Here is a 5,797-nt window from a genome sequence, read left to right as displayed (position 1 = left end):
GAGGAGCGGAGGGGCGGCGCGAGGAGATGCCCGCCGGCGCGAGGGGGGCAGAGGGGCAGCGTGAGGAGATGATCGCCGGCGCAGGGGGGGTGGGGGCAAAGGGGTGGCGTGAGGGGCGGCGCAAGGATGTGGCCGCCGGCACCTGCAGAGGAGTAGCTCAGGTGATGTTGCTGCTGTGCTTTTGTTTGCTTTTGTGTCGCCGTTGGGTGCACTCACCATCCGCGTGTGTCTATCGCATGTCCGCTTGGCGGACGGGTGATCCAAACAGACAAAACCTGTGTCCATTTGGGTAACTGCTTTGGAGTTGCTCCAAAAGAAATTTTATGTAACTGTTTGATCTTGAAAGGTTCGGTCAAGGAGCCCTAATTAATTTCTCATCCATATCGGCACTCTATTTACTCATGTTTTTTTCTGTTTGTTTTTTTAGGGGTTTCCGCTTACTCATGTTTGTCGAATAGCCTTGCCATGTCTGTGTACTGTGAGTAGCACAATCGCGTGTATGAAATCTCATGTTTTGTCGAATAGTGTTTGTCTTGTCTTTGTCCGTATGTGGCTCGTCCAGTGCCACGGGTGTTCATACTGCGGGGGTCCGGCTGTCTCGTACTGGGTAGAGGCTGCCTGAAACTGCTGCGGACTAAAAAGTTGAAGCAGGGGCGGTTGCTGCATTTTGTCATGCGTCATTGTAATGCATCATTTCGCCTCCAGCGAGCAGGTCGAACGCCATTGCTGGAAAGTTGACCCATGACTTTCGTAGCACTGGTGTCGGACAGGGTGCATATAAGGAGGGCTTGTTTATAACGAACTGAAACTAACCAACGTCGAGACACGTCAAGACGTGATGCCACACCATCCGACGGACACTCCCGTGAGCCATGCATGGACTGTGGGCATGCATGGGGGCTGCTGCCACTCCCGCCCGCCCGCGTGCCAACGGTTTTTAAAATGCGCCTGCATGCAAGTTTGGCAGATGTAGCCTGGGGTCAGGTGAGTGAGTGAAACGCACGGAAGAATGGATTGATCGAGTGCCCCGTCGTTGGTACGTTTGAGTTAAAAGACCTTGTCAAACAGAATAAAAAAAAGAAATAAACGCAGGAGAGCTATATTCCCTTTTCGACACCAAAAAGGTTTTTAGTTCCGATGCCAAAGAATGTGCAAGAACTGACTTGACAAAAAATGTTCTAGTTTAAAACTTTATAATGAGGCCAAAATCTATTATTTATCTAAATAATAACTAGTCTACTCGGTGGAGTATTGTCATTAAGAGGTTTTTTTAATATGGCATCAAACAACAAACTGTCTCATATTTTTTGTGCGGTGGGAAGAATCAAATAGGCGAAATGCACTTGATGCACCATTAGGTTGGAGATTAGATTTTTGAGAAGTGCCACATTGATATTAATAATATCAGAACATTGAAACATGCATTACGAATCTGAGGAGAATATAAAAAGAGTCATCACGCAACATGAAAAATTAAAATATCCTTGGAAAATCCGGGAAAAATAATAATCTTCCTGACCCTTGAAACCTGGTGGGAGCAGGTGTCGACAATCATTCTCCCCTGTCTTGCCTCGGGATTTTCAATGGCCCTGGCTGGAACAGGCGGAGGGGTGTTCTCATTGGCTTCGCAGGTTCACAGTCAGCACAGAGTGCTGGTAGCGACCATCTGCTCCTGGAAATGCGCAAACGGAGCACGGGGTTTAGCGGGTACCGGTGGTGCCGGCCGGACAAGCGACATGTCGCCGCAGATCTAGGGGGCGTGGTCGGGCGGCCCGGGTCAAGACTAGGGTGGGTCAAAGCTGATGCTTTCAGTAGAAGTGGTGGGGCTTGGTGCATGACGTACTTGAGGGTGGTGGTCGTGATATCATTGCGCCGATGCGCGGATCGTCTTCGGTAAAAAATGTTCTAGTTTAAAACTTTATAATGAGGCCGAAATCTGTTAATTACTTAAATAATAACTAGTCTACTCAACGGAGTATTGTCACTCAGAGACTATTTTTTTATATGGCATCAAACAACAAACTGTCTCATATAATGCATGCAGCTGCCATTCATGTGACTCGGCCATCATAGTGGATCAGAAATGTTTTCCCAAGTGACAAACTTAATATCAGCAACCCCCGGAAAAAAGGGTTTTACATCTGCAATGTAGGAAATGATGGGTACCTTGATTAGAACAGATGGTATGATGAGGTGAATACAGCTACAATTATAAGATGGAGACATCGGGTGTGAGCTTACTGGAATACTAATGTTACAATGAACAAGTATAAATTTCCCAAACTTACAGGTTGCGTTATTACTTCAAAAAATGCTTAGCAAGATAGAAATGTTGATCCTACATAAACATGTTAGGATAATCTACGAAATAAAGATGAACCGATGTGGCAGTGCATAAAAGACATGGATATGACAAGAGCACAACAATGGCAAGAGCAATTCATAGCAAATCAGGTAACTAAGATAAGCACTGACACAGCCAGAGAATATATGAACAATCAGCATGGTGGACATGCTCATTTCGACATAGTCAGTACATGGTTAACCAAGCAGATGTGAAAAACTTCACCATCAAGCCACACATCTCATAGATCAATCAAGTACATCCTACAAACTACCTGCGCATCACAAAGGCCAATCACAAGCCTCAACTCAAGCATGCAATTCTACAATCCAGATCTGCACTGTAAAAAATCAATCTTCATCAACAAAAGGAAATGAAAAACATGGAACCAGGCAAAGTCGATAAGTTCAATCAATACACCTATACATCAGCCAATCCAGCCTATACAGCGCTACAATAAAAGGACTAAGATGCCATACCGTCAAACAAAGGCATACTGTTTTGCAATACAATTTTTTGAGTGCTCCTCAAAATAATAGATATGATTCGTGAAGATCTAATGCAACCCTGCAAGTAAAATAAAGCAACATGAGTTAGCTCCAAAGGATATAATCTGATAAGAGATCTCACATTCCTGAAGTAATTCATTTACATGTAATAGAATGAAAGCAAAAGTCTGATTGAGATTTCTGAGCAAGCAAACAAAATATCTGAATATGGTACAATTCATAGTGAATAATTTGTTGTGTTGTTTTCTATTTTTGGAAGATCCCATGGACAAAGAATCATCTCCAATTTCTTGTTGATGTGCTTCAAGCTCCACACAAATTCTGGACAAAATTAGATCTCACACAACTGAGAAATAAAGAGAGGACAATATTTTCACCTTGGCTTGAATCGGCAAACTGGTCGTGGTGACGCCGCCCATGTAGGCACATCAATCTGGCCATCGGCAAACAGTGAGGGAGGTGGGAGGTGTCTTCACCTGGGGCTTGAATCAATCTGCCCATGTAGGCACAATTTGGGGAGAGAATCGCTTGGGGAGGTCGATGGCGAGCAAGGCCGTGGTGGCAGCGAGCAAAAGGGGATCTGGAGTCCTCCACGACCAGCACCGCATGGGTGGCGAGCCCCGCCGCCGGAGCGCCTCCGTCCTCGCGCCTCCCACTCATCCCCTCCCTCTCCTTGCTTTCCTCACGCCCCGCGCAATTGTAGCGCCGGTGACGCGTAAGGACGACGGACAGGAATGGTGGAGCCCGACCTCACCAGCACAGGCCGACGCTGGCTGGTGACCCTCTCCCGTATGCTGCTGCACCTCCCTCTCCTCTGCGTCGTCGCCCTTCGCCTATAGGTCATCGTCGCCATCGGAGAAGCCTCAGATCCAGCGGGATACATGATAGGAGTGCAGCATGGGTGGATGGGGGAGGAGGCGGAGAAAGAGAGAGAGGAGGAAGAGAAGGAGAGGCAGCGGCGGCTAGGAGGGAGGTCGAGGAGGAGGGTGGGTCACGTGCGGGTGGGGAGGGCGTGGCGGCGGCGGCAGGAGAGGAGGCGGGGGTCAGGGCATCTCCAGCCGCGCCCCCAAGAAGGCCTCCCCAGGCGATTTTTTCGCGCCGGCGCCGAAAAAACGGCCCAGTCGCGCCCCCAGGACACCGAAAATCGCCGGTTCGGACCTTTTTTCCGCCCGGCGGTCACAGGCTGAACCCGGCGCGCTGGGGAGCCGTTGGGGGCTCCGGCGCTAGTGAAAAGCATGCCTGGCCCACACCGACAGGGGAAAAGTCAAGTTTTTCTTCCCCCAACTCGCCTCGCCCTCCCGCGCCCTCGGCCACCACTAGCTGTATCCCGGCGACGGGCGCCGGCCTACTCCGCTAGATAGCCATTCCCCGCCGGAAAATAGCAGCTCTTCGTCGCGGCAGCCCCTCCCGCAACACTAGGCGCTGCCGGCCACCATTTCCGGCCGCGGAGGCGCGGTTTAACGGTGGGTACACGCCCACCGAGCGCAAGGTGTTCGGCGTTTTGACTGACTCGGCGATGGACTCCGATGAGGAGGAAGAGCTCGCCGCGCTGCTGGAGGAGGAAGCCGCAGCCGACGTCCTGGAAGAAGAGCATCTGATGGTGCTCACCGCCCTCGCCCAGCTGCTGGCGAGCAGTGAAAAGCCGCGTCGAGGTGGCTCGGCACCGGGGCGGGTGAAAGCAAAGAACCGGCATCGTCTGCAAGGCTACTGCATGCTCTACTCCGACTACTTCGCCGATGCTCCACTTCATGGCGAGAGAACATTTCGGCGCCGTTATCGGATGAGCCGAAAGCTCTTCCTCAGGATTGTGAATTCCATCCGGGAGTTCGACAACTACTTCAAGTGCAAGATGGATTGCACTGGCGCTCTTGGATTCACCTCCATCCAGAAGTGCACGACAGCGATGAGGATGCTTGCATATGGAGCTCCCTGTGATTCACTCGACGACTATGGGCGCATGGCCGAGTCCACCAGCATAGAGTGTTTCTACAAGTTCTGTCGGGCAGTGGTGGCAGTGTTTGGGCCACAATACTTGAGAGCACCCAATGCGGAAGACACTGCTCGGATCCTAGCCCAGAATGCAGCAAGAGGATTTCCTGGGATGCTTGGAAGCATCGACTGCACCAATACAACAAGGGGTACTATCTAGCTGACGGCATCTATCCGAGATGGTCGACATTTGTGAAGACGATCTCAAACCCTGTGCCAGGAGGCAAGAACGCCTGGTTTGCGAAGGTTCAGGAGGCTTGCAGGAAGGATGTCGAGCGAGCATTTGGTGTGCTCCAATCTCAATTCGATGTTGTTCGGTACCCCGCTCAGACCTGGTCGAAAGATCAAATGTGGGAGATCATGACTTGCTGTGTCATCTTGCACAACATGATCATCGAGAGCGAGCAAGAAGACCTAGTGTTTGACACTGAACCATACTACAGGCAGGGTCCTCTAGCCGAAGTTGATCACCAGCTACTGGCAACTTGGACTACCTATCTCAGTATGCGTCAAGAGATCCGAGACCCACAGGTGCATCATCAACTGCAGAAAGATCTGATTGAGCACCTATGGAGGCTCAAGGGGGACGCCGCGTGATGAAATACGAGTTTTTATTTGTTGAACTATATAATTTGTACTGAACTATTTGTTGTTGGGACTATTTTGTTGAAGTATTTGATTTTTCTGCAATGAAATATGTGATAAGGAATAATTATGTTGATAATTGAACGCCGAGACAGGGCGAAACCACGCCGAATATGGGCCTATTCTCGCCCATACGGGCCGTTTATTCGCCGAAATTGGGCTGCAAAGTGGGCCAATTTCGGCGCCTGGGGGCGAGCTGGGGGCGGCGACTGGGCGAAAAACCGCCCCCAGCGCCGAGTGTCTTGCCGGCTCACCCCCAGGGGGCGATTTTTGTGCGTCCTGGGGGGGCCAACGGCTGGAGATGCCCTCA

This window comes from Triticum dicoccoides, chromosome 6B (assembly GCF_002162155.2).
Source record: "Triticum dicoccoides isolate Atlit2015 ecotype Zavitan chromosome 6B, WEW_v2.0, whole genome shotgun sequence".
Lineage (NCBI taxonomy): Eukaryota > Viridiplantae > Streptophyta > Magnoliopsida > Poales > Poaceae > Triticum > Triticum dicoccoides.
This window is presented reverse-complemented; position numbering follows the sequence as displayed.